The 13,360-nt window shown below is 43.3% G+C and overlaps 1 long non-coding RNA gene across 1 annotated transcript in view; it reads right to left on the bottom strand.

Moving 5' to 3' along the window:
- Window positions 1-539: 539 nt before the first annotated feature.
- LOC145717274 (uncharacterized) overlaps window positions 540-13,360 on the bottom strand; it is a 29,263-nt gene continuing 16,442 nt past the window's right edge. Inside the window, exons 2-3 of the long non-coding RNA XR_014140379.1 lie at window positions 1,856-6,678; window positions 540-1,638 (exon numbers count right to left, since the gene is read on the bottom strand). This is a non-coding gene — a long non-coding RNA (uncharacterized LOC145717274). The remainder of the gene's footprint in view (window positions 1,639-1,855; window positions 6,679-13,360) is intronic.

Raw genomic sequence — 13,360 nt, 5'->3', positions numbered from 1 at the left:
TTCAGGCCCCTAGTTTACGGTGTTTTGTTTCAGCAGCCCGAGCAGTCGAACGCAGGGTGCCTGTATTGTGACTGACCCATCTGAGGACACTGGGGCCTGGGCACAAACCAAACTGCAGATAAAACCCACACACAGCATCCAGTCTAAGTGTTAGCTCTCCCACAGAGGTTGCTCCTCATGTCCCTAACTACTCCCTGCCTTCAAGTCATACTGCCCACAATTCTTGAATCTGCACCATCTTTATTTTTAATGCCACTATTCTAGCTCAGGCACTTTGTATCTTCTTCCTTAACTAAAACAAACCACTACCTAACTGGTCCCTCATCTTTTGTCTTTCCAATTCACTCTCTACACCATGAGGTGATTTAAAGAATTAACTTTCTAGGGGCTCCTGGGTGGCTCAGTCGTTAAGCGTCTGCCTTCGGCTCAGGTCATGATCCCGGGGTCCTGGAATCGAGCCCCACGTCGGGCTCCCTGCTCAGCGGGAAGCTTGCTTCTCCCTCTCCCACTCCCCCTGCTTGTGTTCCCTCTCTCGCTGTGTCTCTCTCTGATATATAAATAAATAAAATCTTAAAAAAAAAAAAAAAGAATTAACTTTCTGAAAGGTCAATCAAATCATAATAACTGTCATTCTTTGAATTCTTAAAATGTATCTGCAAGATAGGTATTTTTGTAGACGGGAAAACTGAGGCTCACTCATGGCTGATACCTGAAACAGCACCACCACGAAGCCGGTCAGTGACAAAGCAACTCATGAGTATGACCTTCCTTGCTGCCTTACAGAGAAAGGCATAAACTTCTCAGTACAATCCTCATGACCCTTCAAACGTGGGCCCAGTTTGTCTTTCCAACCTCACCTCTCGCCAACATCCCTCAAAATCCAATCCTTACAGCCCACTCACCATTCTGGAAACCCAACAGGCATGTCTGCATCTTAGTTGCTTCCTTACATTGCTTGTTAATTCTGCCTTGATGACCTTCCCAATATCCACTTGGGAAATCCTGCTCATCCCGCCCAGTCCAAGGAGTCATCTCTCAGAGCCAGTGTCCTGGGTAGAAGGCATCCTCACTCCTCTCTGCTCTCAGAGCACTCTGGCCCTGTCTCTCATACAGTCACATAGAACTTACCAGAACACGTCACAGTCAGGGGCAATCTGCCCCATCACACTGGCAGTGCCGCAGGGCAGGGGCCGAGTCTTTTTCATCTTTGCACTCCCGGTTGTTAGCACAGCATATGATTTGCAAATACTTACTGAACGAATGAATGGCACCATGACTGACACAAAGCTCCATATGTGTAAAACTCTACTGCACAAATGGATATACTGTCAAGTTCCTTTAAATAACTTGCTCTCAGGGCGCCTGGGTGGCTCAGTCCGTGAAGTGTCTGCCTTCGGCTCAGGTCATGATCTCCAGGTCCTGGAATCGAGCCCTGTATCGGGATCTCCACTCAGCAGGGAGCCTGCTTCTCCCTCTCCCTCTGTGATCTCTCTCACTTTCATTCTCTCTCAAATAAATAAAAAATATAATAAAATACCCTGCTCTTCCTGCACACATGTGAATAAAGGGGCTCAATTTAGAGAGACTTGATTGGGTGTGTCTCTATTAGGGGGAGAAGAAAGGCCCCCCTGTGTGCACCTTGGTTCTTTTTTTTTTTTTTTTTAAAGATTTTATTTATTTATTTGAGAGAGAGAGAGAATGAGAGAGAGCACATGAGAGGGGGGAGGGTCAGAGGGAGAAGCAGACTCCCTGCCGAGCAGGGAGCCCGACGCGGGACTCGATCCAGGGACTCCAGGATCATGACCTGAGCCGAAGGCAGTCGCTTAACCAACTGAGCCACCCAGGCGCCCTGCACCTTGGTTCTTAAGGCCAGCTGTGCAGCCCTGGCTGCAGGGAGCATGAGGAGGAAAAAGCCGTCCCCAGCGGCCCAGGGACAGAACACACAAGATGACGTGGAGTATCAGGGGCTTGACCAAAACTCAACTACTTTCCTCAAAGGTGAGAGGATACATTTGGACACAGGTATCATTTGATTCTCTGTCAATCCTCAGTTCACTGAGCCTCTAAATAACTTAGAGTTTTCGCAGTAATTTACCTTGACAAAAGAAGACCTAGCTCAGTAAAGGAGCAAAAAATCAGCACCGGCTCTTCCCCACCTAGGAAGGGGAAGGATGGTCTTTATTTAACATTTTATAACTGTGATGCACAAACACAGGGATCTTAGCTCCTCTAGATGCAGGGATCAGAGCAGAAAGACCTTCAGAAGCCCTGTTCACTACTTAAGACGGTTACTTAAAAGCCAGTGAATATTCTCTCCACCGAAAACTCTCAGTAGCTGCATAAATAACCGACCTGAGGGAATAGCACTGTAGCCATCATTGCTCTGGGCTTCTTCTTATCCAGCAATTCCAAGGCATTTTTCAAGCATCACATTCCTATAATGTTAGAACTCTCCCCATTTACACTGGGTAATTTGAGAGCCTTAGCAATAGATCTGCCAGGGTTGCAAAGGGTTTAATGGTAAGATGTAAACGAAACCTGAAATCTTGATTCTAGCCTCTCTTCCACCATCCTTCTAGGTATATGCACACTCTCGTTCTTTAAATCTGACCCTTAGGACTTGATACTAAATTTGGCTTTGACGGATTATTGTCAGTTTAGATCAGCAGGGCTCTGGTACAAACTATAGGCCGAGTGATACGTTTGCAGGAGATACTTTGAAGTCTGATCAGTCAGAAATGATAGGAAAGACCACAAGTCCCACAAGCCAAGAAGTCTATGGTATTTATATTTTATATAACAATTTATTTCAACATCTTCCTCTCCCCATCTTCATACTCTCTGGAAGGAGGAGCTGCTTGATGCCTTTAAAAGGCTGTTTTCTCTCTTCTGCAACCGGATGCCCAGTTATGGACCCCAGGGACATGTTTCTAGAGAGTAGAAGTCCATTCCTCAGAAATCAAGCTACAAGTCCATCCCCAATCTCTGGGCCGTCCCCTAATCAGGTGTGATGTGCAGTAACAGCAAAACACAGAGGTCACAGCGGCAGATGGAATTACACACCACATAGCAGCTCTCCCAAGAGATACTCCAAGAGATCATGTCCCTGCCACTAGGTCTACTTTTAGATCTCTCTCCGCATCTCACAATTTGCACTTGATGACCTACTCGGACAGACTCACCGACATGATGTGGGCAGAGATCCTGAGCACACACGCCCTGACGGAGCAGCAACAACAGAGCGCTTCAGCCTCTAGAGCTGGACTGCTAGGTTCAAATCCTGATTCAATCACTTACAGGCTTGCTGATCCTTGCTTAAATTCCTGGTGCCCATGTTCCTCATCTGTCCAATAAGGACCTTCCTCATCAGGGTGTGAGGACAAAATGAGAGGACACAGATGAAGAGCTTAGAACAACCAGGCCTTGCAAACAGGAAGTGTCCAGTAAACGTTCGCTGTTACCACTATGGAATAACGTGTGGGGAAAGAAAAGGGAACATGCCGCGTTCATTCTGTACACTACAGTTCGAGCTGCCTATCTGAAGTTACTCTGATTTGATGTCTTTTGGAAACATTTGCTTGGTACAGCATCAAACATATTTAATGATGACCACATAGAAACAACAACAAAAAGTCCAGTGTTGACACTCCTTGGGAAAAAGTCTCAAGTGTAAGGTCAAAGCTGCTCAGGGCTTCGGGAGGAGCTCAGTCCCTCACAGGTTCACAGAGAAGTGTCAATGAGGCAACTGAACTGGGAAGGTGTGCCAGCCAGCAGAAAGCTCCAAATGACCCCAGGGAAGCATTTATTTGTTTTTAAATAATCTCTATGGCCTGAAAAGTTCAAAATTAAAAACAAAAAAACCCCTATTCTGACAACAGAGGGAAGGAAACAGAAAGGGAGTAACCGATGCAAATGGCAAGTCCCCATAAGAAGAAAGGGCCGGGGCGCCTGGGTGGCTCAGTCGTTAAGCGTCTGCCTTCGGCTCAGGTCATGTTCCCAGGGTCCTGGGATCGAGCCCCGCATCGGGCTCCCTGCTCCGCGGGGAGCCTATTTCTCCCTCTGCCTCTGCCCCTGCTTGTGGTTCCTCTCTCGCTGTGTCTCTCTCTGTCAAATAAATAAAATCTAAAAAAAAAAAGAAGAAGAAAGGGCCGTTTTCCAAGCACGAGCTGACTCCCGCGGAGGGAGACAAAATTCTTACTGGCTCTATCAAAAAAGAAAGATCCCTCTACTCTAATTGCTAAGGCAGAGTAACAAAATCAAAGAGCAGACATTTGGGGCGCCTGGGTGGCTCAGTCGTTAAGTGTCTGCCTTTGGCTCAGGTCATGATCCCAGGGTTCTGGGATCAAGCCCCGCATCCGGCTCCCTGCTCTGCAGAGAGCCTGCTTCTCCCTCTCCCACTCCCCCTGCTTCTGTTCCCTCTCTCGCTGTGTCTCTCTCTGTCAAATAAATAAATAAAACCTTTAAAAAAAAAAAGAGCAGACATTGGATGACCATTAGTTGGCAGGACTAAACGTGAAGCAGAAAGGATGGGGCATTTTGAAAGCACTCCTGGACTGTGAATGAGAGGAGGGGGTCACTCCAGATACAAAAGAAGAAAACAATGGAAACATATCATTTAAAAAAAAAAAAAAAATTTCTCCAGGTCACTTATCTGCCTAAAAATCTTCACTATTCCCCACAGCCTACAGGAACGAGTCAAAAACCTCTGGAGGTAATGGAGTCCCCCACCTACCTTTCCAATCGTGTTTTGCCATCAGGAAATGTCCACTTCCGCCAGACTGGCTTCCTTATTTGTTCCAGGGAGAAACAAACCATGCTCATTTCAGCTTTGTATCCCCAGCACCTATCACAGTGCTGGCACATAGCAGTTGCTTGGTAAATGTTTGCTGATTCAACAATGGGAATGCTTTTAGGCCCATCCTCTGCACCTCTCTCCTGCAAAGCCCCTTCCCCACCCCGCTGGTGAAAACCCAGGCATCTCCAAAGCCTCGCTCAACACCCTCCACCTCTTCTCAGCACCAGCGACCTGCGCACGCTGTCCTCCTCTCCCGCTCTCGAGCCCCACAGCATCCCATCACTTCAGACCTCTGCTGCTATTCAGACATTCCCTGTTCCTATGTTTTGTCTGCCCCATACACTGGGAGCTTCTGGAGGAAGGTAGGAGATGTTGAAGCAATGGGAAGCAGTGGAAAGGTTACTGATCTGCGGCCATGCAGACCTGGTTATTTGACTTTGGGAAAACTTCATGTAAACACTGAGAACAGTGCCTGGAACATAGCATGCGCTTCGCAAACGCTAGTATTGTCATTACTCGTTTCTTGGAACCTCAGGTCTCCCTCTTATAAAATGGGGTAAATAATAAATCTTCTGGGGCGCATAGCTGGATCAGTCGGCAGAGCACGTGACTTTTATTTTTTCAAGTTTTTATTTAAATCCCAGTTAGTTGGGCGCCTGGGTGGCTCAGTTGGTTGAGCGGCTGCCTTCGGCTCAGGTCATGATCCTGGAGTCCCGGGATCGAGTCCCGCATCGGGCTCCCTGCTCGGCGGGGAGCCCGCTTCTCCCTCCACCCTCCCCCCTCTCATGTGCTCTCTCTCTCTCATTCTCTCTCTCAGATAAATAAAATCTTTAAAAAAAAATAAATCCCAGTTAGTTAACAGACTGTAATATTAGTTTCAGGTGTAGGATTTCGTGATTCACCACTTACATACGACACCTGGTGCTCGTCACAAGTGCCCTCCTTAATACCCGAGAACGAGACTCTTGACCTCGGGGTGGTAAGTTCAAGTCTCACACGTTAGGCATAAAGCTTACTTTAAAAAAAATAATAATGATAAATCTGTCAGGTGGTTCCTTATGAAGATTAGGAATAATGTCTGAAAAGTCTCGAGGACCTTCCTTGGCACACAGCGGCTACTCACAAGCCATATGGCAGCCATTCTTCCGAAGCCTCAGCTGGGTGCAGAGAAGATGCTCCATAAGAGTTTATGGAATGAGTTGAATGAACAGAGACAGAGTCTAATATCAATTCAGATATCAAGGGAAAACTTTTCGGTCATTCATTCAACAAATCTTTAAGGGCTGGTCAGTATGTACCAGGCTTTGTTCTAGGTGCTGGGGTGCAACAGTAAAAATACCTCCTGTCCTGTGAAGTTTACATTCTAAAAGAAAAGGCAGATAATAAACAGAGGGCGAGACAGAAATAAAAGCCTATATGCTGTTAAGTGCTATGAGGAAGGAAAAAAGCAAGGTGAGGATGCGCTAGCAGAGCTGGGAGGGGGCTGTCTATGGAGGTGGTATTTAGGCAGAGACAAGAATCCTTAGGACAGCCAGAGCATGGGAGATGTCCTCACCCTTAGGCAGACTCCAGCAGCCTTTCCACGGGTCAGCCTCTAGGGACAAGAGACCCACTGCCAGCAAAAGGGCTGTGGTCTGGCTCCCAGGGCCCCTCTCAACTCACACCAAGCTACACACACTGCTGAGCCAGTGATTACAAACTTTATAAGACTGTTTGAATTGGCCACCGAAGCCCCACCTGGAAGTAAACAGGTTATAACCATACCGTTACTGGTCTGTTCCCCAGAAAGTTCAGATCACTGTTCTCTCCAAACAGGTAACCCTCAGGGTGCGTGGAGTCAAACTTCTCTCCTCCCATAATGAAGTGGCTGGCAAAATAGCTTCCTAGACAGGGAGAGACAGAAACATCAAACAGAAACCAGTCAAACTAAACCAAGTAAAAAAGCCAACTCAAAAAAAATGTTAACCCTTCAAACAAATAATTAGTGTAACTGTTAATCCCAAGAGAACTGTCTCTCGATTTGGGACAGTGGCACAAAATAAGCAAAATCATAGCAGTGAGAACCCAAGATACCCAACGTAAATAAATCGATCTTCCTTTTAACATTATCAGTTGAATCCTTATCATGATCTGTCTATAATACCATCAGCCAAAAGACCAGAAGGCCCCTCAGTGCACATTAATGAACATATACATGTATTTTGTTCCTGTTTTTTCCCCCTTAAACTTGAAGTGGTTACTTTCTATCCTCTGTATATTCAGGAATCTTAACTGCAGGTATCAGCCTATACACACACACACATTTCTTTGCCTCGATCTTCCTAAGCCAGCTCGTACCTACACACAGAAGTCTCAGTACCTGCCTACCACTACGTATAGACCTCTATAACCCTTTCCAACGAAGGCTCTTCCTTTTCCATATTTGCTTCAAAATGATCGTTAACAGGAAAATACGAATGTAAATAATATAGCTGTCCTTGGCTTTACCTACCAATTACCACACAGATTATGGAGTTTAACAGGACAGTAGTTCAGTGCTAGGATACAGAGACACCTGCATGCACACACACTCATGCACACACACACACACTCATGCACACACACCCTCAGTCTCAAATTCACTAACTGCGAACGGCCAGGGTTTCAGGGATGTCAGTTAGGGCAGGCGCTCCTTGCCCCACCTTGACCAGCCAGGAGGCAGGGATATTTCCAACACGATAATAACGAGAGGCGATCAGCAGTCAGGGGTCAGAATCCCCATCTGCCTCGCCCAGACAGACGAGGACTGTGCCAGGACATGACAGCACTGGTAAGTCACCATGGGAGGCCTAGGTAACGCTGCAAATTCCGTCTGGGAATACTTTCCAACCTAGATGACTAAATGAATGCCTCTTAACCCAAATTTCTATAATCTAAATACTCCCAGGAAGGTAAGCCATCCGAAGGGAAGACTTCTCAAGGCTCTCCTCAATTCCTGGATTAACACAAAGAACTTCTGAAACAGTGAGAGGCTTCGTCGTCATCCGTCACACGGTGAGGGTATAGATACCTTTTCTAAACCAATTTCAACTTTTGTTGAAAGTTTACTGCAAACTAAAAACAGTGAGATTCAGCACTTTCAGCCTGTGAAGAAGCCACAGGAAGGAAGACAGAGAAGAAAATTCTCACAGAAAAACTGAACCAAATATTCATTCTTGGGCTTTCTTCCCATGGAGCTTTAGTCTAGAAACACTTACTACACAAAGCAATGTGGATAAAATCACTCACCACAAAGTGAGGCAATTCTTTAATTAAACAACAAATAGGAAAACATTATTTGAGAGTAAAAACAGCCGAAATCTATCACTGAGGAACTCGTGAAAGTTACCCACCAAAACTGAAAAATACAAATGGCAGCCATCTGCGGTGATACAACAGTGAGTTTTATCACTTAGGAAAGCTTAATTATCAATTATTTATGTCGAGCACTTGCAAGCCCTATTTTCCAAGTGCATAATTTATAGAGGGGGGAGGTGCCCAGTTGCCTTAAGTAGAAGCAGTCATCTCAAATAATTAAGTCATTTACTATTGAACCTTACCAAAATATATTTTCTACACATTAGAGGTTATATAGTTATTATACATTAGCTGAAATTTTAAAAGGTAAAGATTTTGGGGAGGCTGGCTGGCTCAGTTGGTAGAGAGTGTGACTCTTGATTTCCATGTCGTGAGTTTGAGCCCCACGTTGGGGATAGAAATTACTAGAATAAAATAAAATAAAAAGATTTTACATTGATGGATGGCTTGCCCAAGACATGAATAAAGAATGGAGAGAAGCAGGTTTGGTGTCTGGAGCTATACGGTTCAGTTCAGTAGGGGACATGCTGAGTTTCTAGCACGTGTGAACAGTCAGGTGAGGGATGAAGGGACAATGAAATCCAGATAGATAATCAACTTACAGGTGGTAGTGATTGATCCCAGCAAGAGGAGAGCACTAATGGCTTGGGGGGCATAGGGTTAAAGATGGTGATAGGGTTCTACTGGAAATGGCTTTTTTTTTTTTTGCCATAATATTAGAAGAGATTATCAAGAAAGCAGTGTAAAGCTAATTGTAGTTTTGCCTTACATTAAAAATCAAGAACACAAATATACAAAGATTTAAAATTAGGGTCAATATTTGAGAGATTAAGGACTTTTCATTTCAGTAGCAGAGTTGGTGCAAAATTCCTTTAAAAAGATGATCTCCCTTGATGCACTTAAAATAAAAATACCTTATCAGTTAAAAGAAAAAATGAGCTTAAGGCAACCAAAAGCTGGCTTGTTGCTTTCTTTTGAAATGGACCCGTCTAATAACTTGCCCTAGTTAGGCTAGTGAGACAGAACAAATCTGCCATCTGCAGCCTGGATAAAGCTTTCTCTTTGCCCCAGCTGTCTAAAGGGACGAACCAGTGCAGAGTCATGTAGAGCTACCATATCAGCAGAGACAGTAACACCTAACACACTAACAGTCCCTGAAAAAAACGCCTTTTGGACAGCTTGTGCACATTTTTACTTCTTAGCATGAACCATGCTCTAAAATCAGAAATGGTAGGGGAAAAGAGCTATACTACAATACTTCGCCTGTTTGCTAATACGGACATATGTGACTAATGGATAAACTGCAAGTTTTTCATTATTAGCTAGCTATAATTTCTTATTTATTTTTTTGAGAGGGAGAGGGAGGGGCCGAGGGAGAGGCTGAGAGAGAATCTTAAGCAGGCTCCACACCTAGCATGGAGCCCAACACAGAGCTCAGTCTTACGACCCTGAGATCATGAACTGAGCCAAAATCAAGAGTCAGATACTTAACTGACTGAGCCGCCCAGGCGCCCCAAGTTAGCTATAATTTCTTCACCAAAATTCATATTCAATTTCTTTGTGGGATTTAAGAAGACACATCTTGTGGTAATCATTTTACAAGACAGACCTATATCACATCATCACGTTGTACATCTTAAACTTACACAATGTTATATGTCAATTATATATCAGGAAAGGGGAAAAAAAAGAAAACACATCATACACAGATCTCCAAAATTATATTTAAAACATAAGGTATGAGTGGGAGGGAGAAGGGGGAAGTGTGTTTAATGTGTATAGAGTTTCCGTTTTGCAAGAAGAAAATGTTCTAGCGACCTTTTTTTTTTTAAAAAAAAGATTTTATTTATTTGACAGAGAGAGAGACGAGGAGAGAGGGAACACAAGCAGGGGGAGTGGGAGAGGGAGAAGCAGGCTTCCCGCTGAGCAGGGAGCCCGATGTGGGGCTCGATCCCAGGACCCTGGGATCACGACCTGAGCCGAAGGCAGACGCTTAACGACTGAGCCACCCAGGTGCTCAAAAGTTCTAGCGATCTTAACACTACTGAACTATATGCTTAAAAATGGTAGGATAATAAATTTAATGTTACATATTTTTCACTACAATAAAAAGAAATAAAGGAAAAAAAAAGGTTTGGTTCAGAATGTCCAACACTAATCCAAGTTCAGTATTTTTTTAAAGATTTTTATTTATTTATTTATTTATTTGACAGAGAGACAGCGAGAGCAGGAACACAAGCAGGGGGAGTGGGAGAGGGAGAAGCAGGCTTCCCCCTGAGCAGGGAGCCCGATGTGGGGCTCGATCCCAGGACCCTGGGATTATGACCTGAGCCGACGGCAGTCGCTTAACCAACTGAGCCACCGAGGTGCCCAGCAAAATTAGTTTTATTTTTATTTTATTTATTTTTTAAATATATTTTGTCTCAATACTGGATATCCCAATATCCCAAAATATCCAAAATATTCTATCAACATGCAATCAGTATAAAAATTATTAAGAAGCTATTTACATTCTTTTTTTTTTTTAAAGCATGGAGTCTTCAAAATCTGGTGCATATTCTCTGCTGTTTACAGAGAATTTGGACTAGCCACATTTTAAGTGTTCTACGGCCACATGAGGCTAGTGGCTACCACAGTGGAGAGCATAGCTCCAGACACCCCTCCTCACCAACGGATTTAATCTTAACCACTTATCAATACTTTCTGGCTCTACAGAAATGTCAGAGCAACTCCAAGGGAACTTGTACTAAGGACAACTTTTGAACCAAGAGTCCAAATCAATAAATTGACTTCAACTGCCCACAAAGAAAAATACAGCTATTTGTTCCTCATCATGTGAACAACAACAAAATATCTCAGTTAGAATTCACTGTCTTGGGGCGCCTGGCTGGCTCAGTCGGCAGCGCATGCGACTCTTGATCTTGGGGTTGTGGGTTCAAGCCTCATGTTGGGTGTAGAGATTACTTAAAAATAAAATCTTAAAAAATTCACTGTCTTAAATAATTTACCCAATGAATGTAAGCTATTAGGGCATATTCCTAACATCACAGTGAAATTTAAATATTGCTCAATTGATCCCATGAGTTACATCTGGCCCAATGAGATATTCTGACATTTGCCACCAAACTGCTATGAAGTATAACATCACACAATGAAGGACAATTAAATCTATTTCCCATTTTTCTACAACTCTGTATGCCTTTTACAAGATATACATATATCAAATCATCACATTGTACACATTAAACTTTATGGGTACCCTACATGTTAACAAAAATTCTAATTAAAAAAAACTTTTCTTTCAAATCTGTGAAATTACTGAAGTATGTCTGCCTATAGAAACAGACTTAGGGAAAAAAATTGTTTAGGCCTCTAAGTAATAGCAATTTATTTACTGTCATAGCACAATTGCAAATCAAAGATTTTAAACTTTTTAAGTCATGGAAGCTTTATGTTTTATAAAACTAAAACAAAAATGTTGAGCAGGCAAAAAATTTTGATAATTTGTGTGGATTAAATGATAAAGTAAAATGTATTTGGGATTTTAGCTGCTATCTTATGCTAAGGGGGAGTTTTTATTGCAAGATGTATAAGCAATCTTCCCTTTTTAAAAAAATTTAAATTCAGTTAATTAACATACAGTGTATTATTAATTTCAAAGGTAGAGGTCAGTGATTCATCAGTTGTATATAACACCCAGTGCTCATTACATCACAGGACCTCCTTAATGCCCATCACCCAGTTACTCCATCCTCCACCAGCAACCCTGTTTGTTTCCTATGGTTAAGAGTCTCTTATGGCTTGTCTCCCTGTCTGATTATGTCCTATTTTATCTTTCCCTCCCTTCCTCTATGCTCCTGTTTTGTTTCTTAAATTGCACATAAGAGTGAAATCATATGATAATTGTCTTTCTCTGATTGACTTATTTCACTTAGCATAATGCCCTCTAGTTCCATCCACGTTTTGCAAAGGCAAGATTTCATTTTTTTTGATGGCTGAGTAATATTCCATTGTGTATATATACCACATCTTCTTTACCCATTTATCTGTCGATGGACAACTGGGCTCTTTCCACAGTTTGGCTATTGTGGACATTGCTGCTATGAACATTGGGGTGCATATGGCCCTTCTTTTCACTACATCTGTATCTTTGGGGTATATACCTAGTAGTGCAATTGCTGGGTTGTAGGGTAGCTCTATTTTTAGCTTTTTGAGGAATCTCCATACTGTTTTCCATAGTGGCTGCACCAGCTTGCATTCCCACTAACAGTGTAGGAGGGTTCCCCTTTCTCTGCATCCTCACCAACATGTCATTTCCTGATTTGTTAATTTTAGCCATCCTGACTGGTGTGAGGTTTTGATTTGGATTTCCCTGATGCTGAGTGATGTTGAGCACTTTTTCATGTGTCTATTGGCCATTTGTCTATCTTCTTCAGAGAAATGTCTGTTCATGTCTTCTGCCCATTTCTTGATTGGATTATTTGTTCTTTGGGTGTTGAGTTTGATGAGTTCTTTATAGATTTTGGATTCTAACCCTTTATCTGATAAAACACTTGCAAAAATCTTCTCCCATTCTGTAGGTTGCCTTTTGGTTTTGTTGACTGTTTCCTTTGCTGTACAAAAGTTTTTTATCTTGATGAAGTCCCAATAGTTCATTTTTGCTTTTGTTTCCCTTGCCTTTGGAGACATGTCTAGCAAGAAGTTGCTGTGGCTGAGGTCACAGAGGTTGCTGGCTGTCTTCTCCTCTAGGATTTTGATGGATTCCTGTCCCACATTTAGGTCTTTCATCTATTTTGAGTCTATTTTTGTGTACGGTGTAAGGAAATGGTCCAATTTCATTCTTCTGCATGTGGCTGCCCAATTCGCCCAACACCATTTGTTGAAGAGAATTTTTTTTTTTAAAGATTTTATTTATTTATTTATTTGAGAGAAAGAGAGAGAGAGAGAGAAACAGCATGAGAGGGGATAGGGTCAGAGGGAGAAGCAGGCTCCCCGCCGAGCCGGGAGCCCGATGCGGGACTCGATCCCAGGACTCTGGGATCATGACCTGAGCCGAAGGCAGTCGCTTAACCAACTGAGCCACCCAGGCGCCCCGAGACTGTCTTTTTTCCATTGGACATTCTTTCCTGCTTTGTCAAAGATTAGTTGACCACAGAGTTGAGGGTGCATTTCTGGGTTCTCTATTCTATTCCACTGATCTATGTTTTGTGCCAGTACCAGGCTGTCTTG

The sequence above is a fragment of the Leptonychotes weddellii genome, chromosome 15 (genome assembly GCF_054177405.1).
Source record: "Leptonychotes weddellii isolate Sample4059 chromosome 15, ASM5417740v2, whole genome shotgun sequence".
Taxonomy (NCBI): Eukaryota; Metazoa; Chordata; class Mammalia; order Carnivora; family Phocidae; genus Leptonychotes; species Leptonychotes weddellii.
This window is presented reverse-complemented; position numbering and strand designations above follow the sequence as displayed.